The following is a 14,627-nucleotide window of genomic DNA, read 5'->3' as shown; positions in this document are numbered from 1 at the left end:
TGTGGGTAAAGATGTACACCTTTGATCAGAGTATAATTTATTCGAATAGCCGCGCCCTCGGTTATGGGCAAGCCTAGCAATGTACCCAAGTTAGTGTTTTAATTCTTAAAACCTGCTTAACAACTAAAATATGGAATGGTTAGCCTGGGTTGGCTTGGGACGAGCTGGGACCCAGGGTCGGGTTGCCAGTTCGGTCTGAATCATCATAGGCCTTGGGTTAAGGCTGGTTCGTGAGGGTTCACGGCCTTGATTAATAATATTGTGTAGCTCTAGGTTCGTGTTTACAAAGTAGCTTTGAGCAACAAAGTGTCTTTTAAATGCTGTTTACTGCAAAACTTAACCCCTATTTTATTACCCCTTGTACCCCCTTGCATTAATCATGCATCTGCGGAGTACTGTGGTTATACTCATTCTTGCTCAATCTTTCCCCCCTTCAGTAAAAGAAGCTTTGGGGAAGAAGTCCTAGGTGGAGTCCTGGCTTATACCCCAGTTGAGCGCCTGTGAAGATGGAGCCGTAGGCCCGCTAGTCCGCTGCTGTTTATTTTTGTTTGTCAGGCCTTAAATGCCTTTGTAATAATGTAAATATTATCGATATAATAAAGATGTGCCTTTTGTATCATGTTAGTGTGGTGTACCCCGGCTTTTCCTGGGACGGGGATTAATACACTAGTGTTCGGGAAAATGCAAATTTTCTCGGTCGCGACACTTGAGGTGTGTGAGTGAAGTGAGAAGGTGAAGTCCTTTTATAGGCAGGTATGACGGTTGTAACTGCTGCGAAATGTCTGAAGTACCCCGCAACCACAATAAGGAGAGGATTTGTAGCGTCCCTGCCAAACCCTACATCCAACGGTGGAGAGGGAGGCTCGGCCGAACCAGGGGCCAGCCCAACCTGGCCCAAAATCGGCAGGTGGCCTCCTCTGTTATTCTCCTCTATAGACTTGTAAAATTTGGCCCATTATGTCGTGTCAATTCTGAGTTCTTGGCCCATTCATACATAAGTCTATCTCTCGACATCGTCCGATTGATTTATCGTTTGTGTTGATGTCGATTCTCCTCCACTTTATGGTCATTCTCTGCAAAAGATTAGTAAACCTAATACTAGTGGAATATTATTGTTCTAACATATTTATGCATTGCAAGCATCACTAGTTCTCTCCTGTTTTAGTAATATTGACGGTCAAAACTGATTGATAACGATCGTCAACAAAACCCCCAAGCTTGATCCTTTGCTCGTCCCGAGCGAAGGACGAAAGGAGTTGCTACTATGTTGCATATCTCAAAGATACAGGTGCAAGGTATATGTACTCTCCCTCAGATTAAATAATCATTGGCACGGTGGTTTACCCTTACCCCTGATTCCCACGAGACACTACTTCTCTTTGCCTTGGGCGGTTGAAAGACAGAACAGCAATTAGAGCACCAATCACCTGATCTTTATTCAACTCTTATTCCGGAAGTTTTCAAATGATTTTGAAAAAGAAAGCCAAGTTCCCCAAGTGATTCACTCAGTCTCTCTAAGTGGATCAACATGATTTCCTCACCAAATGTTGCCTTGTTGATTCCTACTCTAAGGTTTTGATATGTGGAGCTTGGTAAGGATCAAACATGGCATACTTGCATTCACATTTATTACTAAGTCAAAAACATAAACTAGAGCAGATAACTAAACATACTCAAGATCAAGATCGTGCATAATGTGTATGTGGTATATGGTGGAAATGGTATATGAGGAAAAATAAAAGAAAAATGCTTCTCCTTTGTGCTTACTTTCTTCTCCCAAAAATCCTTCTTTTATTGATTAGGAGAGGGCATGATTACATTTTTTTTTCAATCATGCTCATGCTTGATGGAGCATAACCTTTTTTTTTCATAACCATGCCTTTCCCTCCTTTCTCTTTTTTTTTCAGAAGGACTTTTCTTTTTAGGAGAAGAAAGCACATGAAAGCATGGAGAATTTATTTTTGTGGAAATATGGATATGGAATGGAATATTGCTTAGCTCCCAGTTTAGGAATTTAGCATGTGCATAATGTGGGTGTATGATCTTGATCATAGAGCATGAGAAGTATCTACACAAGTCACAAGAGTTTGACAAAGTTCAATGGAATGTCAAGCAACCAAAATGTATATGGTCTAATCATGATAGCACATTTTTGGCTCTGGTAGGAATTTATATCAAATGAGGAATTTTCGATTTATTGTTTTGAAAAACAAAACATCCAGAATTCAAGTCAAACTAGTGTCAGGATCATAGCAAAAATTCTTCTTTTGATATAAATTCCTTCTTCTCCCAAAAATCCTTGGTGCTTACCTTCTTCTCCCAAAAATCCTTCTTTTATTGATTAGGAGAGGGCATGGCTACATTTTGTTTTCAATATCATGCTCATGCTTGATGGAGCATAACTTTGTTTATTTTTTTTCTTTTCATAACCATGCCTTTCCCTCTTTTTTTTTCAAAAGGACTTTTCTTTTTAGGAGAAGAAAGCATATGAAAGCATAGAGAATTTATTTTGGTGGTAATACGGAAATGGAATGGAATATTTCTTAGCTCCCAGTGTAGGAGTTTAGCATGTGCATATATGTGGGTGTATGATCTTGATCATAGAGCATGAGAAGTATCTACACAAGTCATAAGAGTTTGACAAAGTTCAATGGAATAGCAAGTAACCAAAATGTATATGGTTTAATCATGATAGCATATTTTTGGCTCTGGTAGGAATTTATATCAAATGAGTAATTTTCAATTTTATCATTTTGAAAAACAAAACATTCGGAATTCAAGTCAAACTAATATCAGGATCATCGCAACTCATAGTTACTATCTCATATCTCGCAACAACTTAGACTTAGATCAGCAAGTGCAGCCCATTTACCTCAGGTTCCCGGATAATTGTTGGCTACTTATATTTAACCTTTGAGAGAGTATTTACCAAGAACCCTTATATCAGAGATATAAAACAGAGCAACTATTCATCATTTCAATAAAGAGAACTAGCTTGTCTTACCTAGCATGACTTAAACCTATCCTATCTTTTTGGTATTTTCTATTTTGCAAATTTTTATGTTGTTTTCATTTTTTTTCATCAGATGCAATTGGAAAGCAAATATGCAATTGGAAAGGGAAATATGCAATGTGATACAAGTTACCTCAGTGGGGGGAGCGATGTCTCCCCCCAAGCTTGGCTTTCGCTCAGGGTCCTTGATAAGGATTGAACCCCTGAAAGTGAAAGTACGCCTGAAGGTCATCATGCTATTGCTTAATCTTGTTGTTGATGTTGGTGAACTGAGCATCAGCAGATTGTTGCCATTCTTGCGTTTGAGCTATGTGTTCCGCGAGGTCGTACTGGATCTCCCCCGTCTGCATATCAAGGGTGTCCATCCTCCTAGCCATTTCACCCAAGTCCCAACGAGAGGAACTCGAGTGCCATTCACTTGGAGCTGGAGGCACACAACTTGATCTGGAGGGTTGGTTGTCCCCCCAGTGGATGTCATGAGGCGCATGCCACTGGTCCTCACTGGCACTTGACCAGGTTGAGACTTCGATGCTATGGCGTGCAGCTTGGGTCCATCCGGGTGCATCCCCAGTTGGTGCCCAACCTGCCTCATACGTCTGCAAGGGTGTAGAGGATGATGAACTTCCTTGTCCATTCCTTGTCATGTTGCGCGTCTCCCTATATGCTCCACCTACACAAGATTCTTCTATGGTCTGTAGGGGAATGGTTAGTTCATGGCAGTTGTACAAACGATACCCCGCATTTGGCAACGGGATTTCATTTGTACAACCGGGGAAAAAGTATATCAAAGATCCATCTGCTCCATGTTTCAAAATATGCCCTTGCACTAGATAGGCCTTATCAATACGCGGACGAACAGCTGAGATAAAAGCAATTTGGTCGCTAACGACCCCTAGCCCTTTTGCTATCCGAGTAATCAGAGAAGTGCACTCAACTGGAGCAGAGAACTTTATACTTTCTAACCATTGCCTTATCATACATTTCACAGGAGAAATTTTGATTTTTCTAACCATGGCAAACATAATAATTAATTCATCTCCCCTAATGGGTCTCAGATCACTTCTAGAAAACAAAGTCATAGCAATCCACTTGTGCATGAGCCAAAGTGTAGGATTATGGATATCATTCGTTCTAGGTTTCTTGCAAATTGGAGCACCAAAAATATCTTCCCAAAACCTATTTTTCTCGAACCCAGAAATTCCTTTCTGGAGATCGATTTTACAGGAATCGTGAAAACCAAGAAGTGTACTCAAACCCTTCCATGCGAGTGTGAACTCCTTACGGAAGAAGCGAAAAGAAATACAATCTTCTATTTCTTTCAAAGTGCACAGAAATTGCAAGGTAAGCTAACGAGAACCAGGCTCATCTACCACAGCAAATCTCTGCCAACCAACAGCTTTCTAGATAGAATAAAATTCAACATCCATACCTATCTTTTTCAGCAACTCCGGTGAGTATTCTCGCGTGTGAGCATACTCCCGGTCGCTCAGCATGTAGTAGGCTTGTTGTCACGTCCCAAAACGACCCTAAAATATATCCTTTAAAATTATGCCTAGAATAATTAAAATCCTTGTGAAAGCCTCCAAAAATTAAAATGTGCAAAGTAAAAGTCAAACAAGGCTTAGAGGATTTTTGCATATTTCCTAAAAGCCTAAAATGTGTAAATAAATTTTAGTGGAATTTTCAGAGCACAAATAATAATTAAGAAGAAATAAACAAAGTTGAAAAAGTTTTATAAAAAGAAAAACCCTAAAAGTCCCCCTTCCTTCCCTTGGGCTGGCCCGGCCCATCTCCCTTGGTCTAGTGGGTAAGGCTTAGTTTGTGGCTCAGTCTGGTTATAAACAAAAGTTAGGTTCATTGCTACTATCCACTAGACATGTGGAAGTACGGTAGTGCTTTGCAACAAAGGCCCGAAGACCGGTCCTTATATGGCCGAGGTGCTACTATCAAAACCATGCACCCCGAGCCCAGCCTAAAACCATTTTGAGGGTTTTGAATAGAGGGGGAGGTGTGAATCCAATTCCACAATAATCCAACCATTCCATAGTGTCCAGGTGATATGAATATTCCCAAAGTCTAGAGTTATAAAACCACCTAATGTTGTCCTATTAATCAGCGAAGCATCTACCTAAATTCATACTAGTGGAACTATGAATAAAGTGCCCACTAGTTGAGGTTTTGTTTATTCTAGGGTGAACAAGGTAATAATAACAATAACAATAATAAGGTCATAACAAAGGTAAATAGGCATGACTAGATAAAACAGTGATAACGCGGGAATTTAAATAAAGCGATAATGCAATAATTTAAATCAAAATAATTTTATAAACTGGGATTCAATATGTTCAAGGATGATGTGACTTGCCTTGCTCGCTTTCCCAAACGTCGGCTTCAACCTCCACGAAGAGCGGATCTTCCGAAGCTGCAGCGTCTACACGACCAACGGAAAAGAAACGGCTTTTACTCTAATAAACTCCATATAACAGCAGGAACAAAGCACAAAAATGGGTTCTTGACTTGTTAAGGAAAAATTAGAGACTTGAACGGTCCAATTCCGAGTTCAAATGGCCATGTTATGGCCATTTGAAGTTTATGTGCTCTTTAAATGAATATTTGCGAATTTCTTCATTTAAATTTTAATTTAAAAAGAGGTTTATTGCGTCAGCCGAGGGGAGGGGGCGCGCGGACCGGGTCCACAGGAGTGGGGCCCACGCGGCAGCCTCACGGTCCACGCTAGACCGGGCGCACCCGGGCTCGCACCGGCCGGCGCCGTGGGCCCCACGCGTCAGTCGCACCCGAGGGCACGGGCGGCTGACGGTCGGGCCCCACGCGGCAGCCACTCGGCGCGCCCGAGGGCGGCCAAGCCGACGCAGCCGGCGGGAGGCGGTGCCCGCGCCCCTATGGTCACCGACGGCGGCCATAGGCACGGCGGAGCGGCGGCCGAGAGAGGGGAAGGGAAGGGGGAAAGGAGGCGGCGGTCCACGGCTCAACCAAGGTCGACGGCGACGACAGAAAAGGCGACCGGAGCGGAGGAAGGCGGCGGCGCGGCTCGGGTCGACGGGGTCGACGGCGTTCCGGCGGTCGGCGGACTCGGCGAGGGGGTGGACGGGGTCGACGGCGGCGCGGCGAAGCCGGAGGAAGCGACGCCGGGGTGGGAGACGGTCCCGGCGAGTGGAGAAAGCCGGCCGGAGGTCGTTGGTGACGGAGGAAAGAGAGAGCGACGGCGCGAGCTCGATTCCGGCGAGGAGGAAGGGCGGCGAGAGGCGGAAACGGACGGAGGAGGCGCGGGGAGGGTTTATATAGGGTTGGAAGGGGGAGAGGGCGGCCGGCGGGGAAGGAATAGGCGCGGGAGGTCCGGCCGCCATCAATGGCGCCGGCGAGATTTGCGGGGGCAAATCCGCCCGTTTGAACGCGAGAGGGAGAGGGAAAAACGGGGGGAAAGGGAGAGGGGATCACGGGGAGTGATTCCTCCCACTTTATTGCACGCGGGGACGGCGGGAGGCGGCGGGATTCGCGGCGGCGGCGGCGCTAGGGCGCGGGGGGAGGCGGCGGGAGCGGCGGGAGGAATGGGATGATGGGTGGGCCCCACCCATCAGCGAGGGTGGCGGGCGGGCCCGCCCGTCAGCGGCGCGTGCGCGGGGAGAGGCCGAGTGGGCCGCGGGGAGAGGAGAGAGAGGGGGAGGGAGAAGGAGAGATGGGCCGGGCCGGCTCAAGGGAGGGAAGGGGGACTTTTAGGGTTTTTCTTTTTATAAAACTTTTTCAACTTTGTTTATTTCTTAATAATTATTATTTGTGCTCTGAAAATTCCACTAAAATTTATTTACACATTTTAGGCTTTGAGGAAATATACAAAAATCCTCCAAGCCTTATTTGACTTTTACTTTGCACATTTTAATTTTTGGAGGCTTTCACACGGATTTTAATTATTCTAGGCATAATTTAGAGGATGTATTTGAGAGTCGTTTTGGGACGTGACACTATCAAAGCATGAATGAACTTGAGAGCAAACTTTGGAGAGGGAATGAAAATGTGTTGAAATGGTGTGGAATTCCCTTTCTCGGCCGGTTGGCTTAAGTAGTGCACCCACAATGGTGAAAACTGACCTGTGGGGCCCACTAGCAGTTGCCTCAAAAAGTGAGGCAGCCAACTGTTGCCTGGCCGGTTCGAACCGCTGGTGGGCCCAACCGGCCCCACTTTCGGCCGTTGGATTCCAACGGTTAGTGTGGTCATGGCACAGTGAATTTTTATTGAAAATTTTATTTTGGTTTGCTCTGAAAAAATCATTTGAAGAATTTCCTCAAAATTCAAAAACCCTAAATGCAATTTTGAAATTCAAACATGTGATGATGCAAAAATTCAAATTGTTGAAAGCAAATATGCGGATACACACTAATTTACCTGTTGGCGAAGGTCGCGTCATTTAAAGTCCGACGTGCAAGACCGTACCTCCTTTCTATTTTGTGCGCGGATTTTCCACCCGTCTCCGGAGGTGATGTAGCGGGCGTCTTTGGCTTTTCCTTCCACATCTTCTTTGATTTTGGTACCGAAGACGGCTTCTTCTAAGCCGGCTGCTCTAACTTCTTGGCCGATACAGGAGAATTTACCGGCGTCATCCAATAACGGTTCCTAGGCATTGTTGTTTCCTTGTCCAGGAAGTTCTGCATGAACTTTACCAGGTTATCCGTCTTGGGTGGCTCTACTTCGACCACTTGAATATTCTGCGGGTTTGGCCCGTACTTGATTCTGACCAAGGAGCATTGTTCCGTCCTTGGTTGAAACTCAAACTTTTCCTCCTTCCCGTTAATATGGAAACGGATACTCCCCGTTCCCACGTCTATGTTGGCTCCTGCGGTGCTAAGGAACGGACGCCCCAGGATGAGAGGCGTCTCCTTCCCCGTGTCCATGTCTAGCACCACAAAATCAACCGGGATGAAGAAATCCCGTATCTTGACTGGCACATCCTCTGCTATCCCCGCCGGGTAACGGACTGACAAGTCAGCCAGTTGGAGGCGCATCGGTGTTGGTGCCAACACCATGAAGTTGAGCTTGTCAAAGACGTCTTTGGGCATGACGCTGACGCTGGCTCCAAGGTCGCACAAGGCCTGGTCGAATTGTTTTGCCCCGATCGAGCAGGTGATCGTGGGACACCCCGGATCTTTCTTCTTTTTCGGGAGCTTGTGGAGTATCAGGTTGCTGCAGTGTTCCGTCAGCTTGACCACCTCCGTTGTTGGGATCGGTCTCTTGTTGTTGAGTATGTCCTTGAGATAACGGGTGTATGTTGGTACTTGCATAGCATCCAACAATGGCACGTTGATGTGGATCTTCTGGATTACTTCAACAAAACGAGCGAACTGCTCGTCCACTGACGGTTTCCTACTTCGTTGAGGGAATGGCAACAGCCATGTGTCGCAGTACTCCTGCGGCACGGTTTTCTCTGCCTGAATCTCCTTGTCAGCCGAGTTAGTAGATGTCGTTTCTTTTGTCATCCCATTAGTTCCTGCAGGGTTAAGATACGGTGGATCACGAGTGGACTTACCTCCCCTCGTCGTGATCGCCTTAACATTTTCAATGGAGGAGTCGGGTTGCCCCGGAATCCTCCCGAATTCATTTGCAGGGACTAAAGATGCCAACTGAGCAAACTGGGTTTCTATCATCTTATTAAAGCTCAGCTGGTTTTGAAATGCGGAAGCAAAGCCATCTAGCTTGACATTTATGTTCTCTAAGATCTTATCATTGGCAGCCAGCTTTTTGCTTAGTGCATCAGTGGTTTTAGCTTGCGCAAAAACAAGATCCTTCAAGGAGGGTTGGTTAGAGAAGTTATCGTTATTGTTACCTCCTTGATAATATGGGCGTGGTTGGTTCCACCCCTGACCTCCTTGTGGACGATACCCGTTGTTGTTGCCCATGTACATCGCCTCCTCACGGGATTCCGGGCAATCGTTCCTAGAATGACCCGTGCCGCCACAGACTTCACGCGTGACGTGTGAGTCCAAGGCCTTGACGGTGCCTTGTGGCTGTTTCTCGTGGTCGTCCAAGCGTTTCATGAGGAGGTCTAGCTTGGCAGCCAGTAACTCCGTCTCCTTGACGGTGTGCATGCCTCGCTGATGGGCCTGGAGTTGTTCCTCGCTCCAACCCATATTGGACACCATCTTCTCTATTAGTTCAACGGCTCCTTGAACCGTTTTAGAGAAGAAGGCTCCTCTAGCTACCGCGTCCAGGTGATCGCGGAACATTGGGGTGAGCCCATTGTAAAAGTTCTGCAGGATCAGCCATTCGTCCATCCCATGATGAGGACAGGCGGCCACGTACTGCTGCAGTCGTTCCCATGCTTCCGGAATGGACTCGTCCCTTGTCTGCTGGAAACTGGAAATTCGTCCATGAAGGGCGTTGGTTTTGCCCATCGGGAAGAACTTCGAGAGGAATGCCGTAGAGCATTTATCCCAGGTGTTGATAGCAGCACGGTTGGCGTAGAACCACTGCTTCGCTCTCCCGAGGAGGGAGAACAGAAACAGCCACAGCCTAACGGCGTCGGGACTGACGCCCTTGATGGTGTATGTACTACATATCTCCAGGAATTGTTGCAAATGAGCATTGGCATCCTCATTAGGCTTGCCACAAAACGGGCTAGTCTGCGCCATCGTGATGTGGCTGGACTTCAAGTCAAAATTCACATCTCTTATGTTGACCTGCGGCCTGACGGCCACATTGTCAGCAGAGGGAGCAGCGAACTCGCGAAGAGTCTTGCTGGCCATAATCTTGAAAGTTGGTGGCGCTGGTACGGCTGGTTTCACTGTCGGTAGAGTTTTCTGCGGAGCAACGACTCGCGGCCTGACGCTCCGGAAGAACGCTTTTGGATTTTCTTTGAAGTTCTCCGGCAGGTTGAAACCAGTCATGCACTACCCTGTTTTCACAACAAAAAGTGAAAACAACCAAGGTTAACCTACAAAGGAAAATGATTATACATAGGTAAATATAAAGTATTAGTTTAAGTAATCTCTATTATGAATCTTCCCCAGCAACGGCGCCAGAAATGCTTGTTGGTATTTCTTAACGAAATTACTAGAAATATAATTCCCAGCAATGGCGCATAAATACTTCTGGTATATTATGGTTACAGAGTTCATCCGCAAGCGCATGGATATACCACTGTAGCATTTCACCTGAGAGTATTCCAAGGGTATCGTTTTATTTTATCCCGTGGGAAGATCATGTAGAGAGAACTCAACTAATAATTTATATATTACTTGTGATAATCATATTCTAAGCAGGTGTTAAGATAATTCAATGGGTAGAGTGACACACAAGCATTACTACTCATCCTCATAATAAATAATCTAAGGTAGGTGGAAAGAAAAGAGAAAGATAATCTATTCCAATACTTCTAATATACATAGTATACACACATTTTAGTTAACTGATATACTAGCTAATACCCTCTATCCGATGCCCTCCTGGTACTTCGAGAAGCCACCCCTGACTGCCGAGTTCCTTACGACAGCCTGTCATGACCATCCAACCAGGGCTAAATACGGAGGAATACCCTCCCCAGGAAATTAACTTAGGATTATATATAGGCGCAGAGGAATACCCGTACTGAGCTATCACCATCAGCAGCCCACCTCTCATCCGCAATATATAACCCCAAATAATGATATCCCGTAATCTAGACACCACGTCTAAACTACCAGATACTACTCTAATATCATCGTCATGACATAGAGTAATTGCATAAGCAAACACTATACCCGCACCAAAGCATCTCCTAGATAAGCTAGCAGTATAGTCAGTATAACATGAACATAATGTAAAGTTGGTACTCATATACTCGGAAAGTATTTCAATACCATAAATATATTTAGAAGAGTATTCTAATAAAAGTACAAAGCTTACAAAAGAAGAAAGGAAAGCTACTAGAGCCATACCCGAACTCTTCCGAAGGCTTCCGGACTCCTCATTCCTATTCGAATTCTATTCCACCAGCTAGATACTACTAAACTAAACTTGAGAGGAATGAGAGAGCTCTTGCTTGAGGTGTGTGAGTGAAGTGAGAAGGCGAAGTCCTTTTATAGGCAGGTATGACGGTTGTAACTGCTGCGAAATGTCTGAAGTACCCCGCAACCACCATCAGGAGAGGATCTAGAGCGTCCCTGCCAAACCCCACATCCAACGGTAGAGAGGGAGGTTCGGCCGAACCAGGGGCCGGCCTAACCTGGCCCAAAATCGGCAGGTGGCCTACTCTGTATTTCTCCTCTGTAGACTTGTGAATTTTGGCCCATTGTGTCATTTCAATTCTGAGTTCTTGGCCCATTCATACATAAGTCTATCTCTCGACATCGTCCGATTGATTTATCATTTGTGTTGATATAGATTCTCCTCCACTTTATGGTCATTCTCTGCAAAAGATTACTAAACCTAATACTAGTGGAATATTATTGTTCTAACATATTTATGCGTTGCAAGCATCACTAGTTCTCTCCTATTTTAGTAATATTTACGGTCAAAACTGATTGATAATGACTGTCAACAATTCTCGTTTGCTTACTATGCAATTTTTGTGCACTTTTAAAGAAATAGAAGATGGTATTTCTTTTCGCTTTTTCCGTGAGGAGTTCACGCGCACATGGAAAGGCTTAAGTAAACTTTGTTTTCACGATTCCTGTAAAATCGATCTCCAGAAAGGAATTTCTGGGTTTGAGAAAAATAGGTTTTGGGAAGATATTTCTGGTGTTCCAATTTGCAAGAAACCTAGAACGAATGATATCCATAATCCTACACTTTGGCTCATGCACAAATGGATTGCTATGACTTTGTTTCCTAGAGGTGATCTGAGACCCATTAGGGGAGATGAATTAATTATCATGTTTGCCATGGTTAGAAAAATCAAAATTGCTCCTGTGAAATGTATGATAAGGCAATGGTTAGAAGCTATAAAGTTCTCTGCTCCTGTTGAGTGCACTTCTCTGATTACTCGGATAGCGAAAGGGCTAGGGGTTGTTAGCGACCAAATTTCTTTTATCTCAGCCGCTCGTCCGCGTATTGATGAGGCTTATCTAGTGCAAGGGCATATTTTGAAACATGGAGCAGATGGATCTTTGATATACTTTTTCCCCGGTTGTACAAATGAAATTCCGTTGCCAAATGTGGGATATCATTTGTACTACTACCATGAACTAACCATTCCCCTGCAAGCCATTGAAGAATCTCGTGCAGGTGGAACATACAGGGAGACGCGCAACATGACAAGAAACGAACGAGAAAGTTCATCATCCTCAACACTCGGACGATGTCAAGAACCAGACTTATGCATGAATGAGACAAGAACTTAGAATTGACATGATAAACTGGGTCAAAATTCACAAGTCTGCGAAGAGAAGCAACAGAGGGGGCCTCCAGCAGAAATTGGGCTAGATCGGGCCGGCCCCGAACCCTCCTTAGCGCCATCCGATCCAGGGTTTCGCCTGGACGGTGTGGATTAGCCCCCAATGACGGTTGGTGGGCATTTCCGACCATTCCAACCGCCACAACCGTCATTGGGAGGCTATAAAAGGACTTCACCTTCTCACTTCACTCACACACCTCAAGCAAGAGCTCTCTCATTCCTCTCAAGTTTAGTTTAGTAGTATCTAGCTGGTGGAATAGAATTCGAATAGGAATGAGGAGTCCGGAAGCCTTCGGAAGAGTTCGGGTATGGCTCTAGTAGCTTTCCTTTCCTCTTTTGTAAGCTTTGTACTTTTATTAGAATACTCTTCTATATACATTTATGGTATTGAAATACTTTCCGAGTATATGAGTACATACTTTACATTATGTTCTTGTTATACTGAATATACGGCTAGCTTATCTGGGAGATGCTTTGGTGCGGGTATAGTGTTTGCTTATGCAATTACTCTATATCATGACGATGATATTAGAGTAGTATCTGGTAGTTTAGACGTGGTGTCTAGATTACGGGATATCATTATTTGGGGTTATATATTGCGGATGAGAGGTGGGCCGCTGATGGTGACAGCTCAGTACGGGTACTCCTCCGCGCCTATATATAATCCTAAGTTAATTTCCTGGGGAGGGTAATCCTCCGTTTTTAGCCCCGGTTGTATGGTCATGACAGGCTGTTGTAAGGAACTCGGCAGTCAGGGGTGGCTTCTCGAAGCACCAGAAGGGCATCGAATAGAGGGTATTAGCTAGTATGTCAGCTAACCTTGGCTGTTTTCCCTTTTTGTTGTGGAAATAGGTAGTGCATGACTGGTTTCAACCTGTCGGAAAACTTCAAAGAAAATCTAGAAGCTTTCTTCCGGAGCGTCAGGCCGCGAGTCGTTGCTTCGTAGAAAACTCTACGAATAGAGAAACCAGCCGTACCAGCGTCACCGACCTTCAAGACTATGGCCAGCAAGACTCTTCGCGAGTTCGCTGCTCCCTCTGTTGACAATGTGGCCATTGGGCCGCAGGTCAACATAGGAGACGTGGATTTCTACTTGAAGTCCAGCCTTATCACGATGGCAGAGGCTAGCCCGTTCTGTGGCAAGCCTAATGAGGATGCCAATGCTCATCTACAACAGTTCCTGGAGATATGTAGTACGTACACCATCAAGGGCGTCAGTCCCTACGCCGTCAGGCTGCGACTGTTCCTGTTCTCTCTTCTCGGGAGATTGAAGTAGTGGTTCTATGCCAACCGTGCTGCTGTCAACACCTGGGACAAATGCTCTACGGCATTCCTCTCGAAATTCTTCCCGATGGGCAAAACCAATGCTCTTCGTAGAAGGCTTTCCAGTTTCCAGGAGACAAGGGATAGGTCTATTCCGGAAGCATGGGAACGACTGCAGGAGTATGTGGCTGCCTGTCCTCATCATGGGATGGATGACTGGTACAAAGCTTACAAAAGAAGAAATGAAAGCTACTAGAGCCATACCCGAACTCTTCCGAAGACTTCCGGACTCCTGATTCCTATTCTAATTCTATTCCACCAGCTAGATACTACTAAACTAAACTTGAGAGGAATGAGAGAGCTCTTGCTTGAGGTGTGTGTTGAAGTGAATAGAGTGAACTCCTTAAATAGGCAGGTAATGACGGTTATGGCGGTAGGAAAGGTCGGTAATACCCTCCAACCGCCATAGGGAGTGAATCTCCACCGTTCCCTCAAAACCCTGAATCCATCGGCTTCACGGGAGGTTCGGCCGAACCACCAGGTTCAGCCGAACCTGGGGCCGGCCCAACCAGCCCACATTTTGGCTGGTGGCCCCCTCTGCTGCTTAACTTCGTAGACTTGTGAATTTTGGCCTGATTCATCGTGTCAATTCTGCGTTCTTGGCCCATTCATACACAAGTCCGGTTCTTGACATCGTCCGATTGATCTATCGTCTGAGTTGATGTCGATTTTCCTTCACTTTTTTGTCATTCTCTGCAAAAGGTTAGTAGACCTAATACTAGTGGAATATTATTATTCTAACATATTTATGCATTGCAAGCATCACTAGTTCTCTCCTGTTTTAGTAATATTGATGGTCGAAACTGATCGATAACGACTGTCAACAGATTGCATGGTAGACACTACAAAGATCCACAAGTACAGGTATGACTTTGAATAATTTGTTTGCATGGTTATAGTAAGGAAGTCATA

General features: G+C 45.3%; 1 non-coding gene across 1 annotated transcript; it reads left to right on the top strand.

Moving 5' to 3' along the window:
- Positions 1–9,292: 9,292 nt before the first annotated feature.
- On the top strand, positions 9,293–9,399 carry LOC127753566 (small nucleolar RNA R71). The gene has a single exon (XR_008012622.1). It is a non-coding gene; the product is annotated as a small nucleolar RNA R71 (small nucleolar RNA).
- Positions 9,400–14,627: the final 5,228 nt, after the last annotated feature.

Source organism: Oryza glaberrima, chromosome 10 (genome assembly GCF_000147395.1).
Source record: "Oryza glaberrima chromosome 10, OglaRS2, whole genome shotgun sequence".
In the NCBI taxonomy this organism is placed as follows: Eukaryota; Viridiplantae; Streptophyta; class Magnoliopsida; order Poales; family Poaceae; genus Oryza; species Oryza glaberrima.
This window is presented reverse-complemented; position numbering and strand designations above follow the sequence as displayed.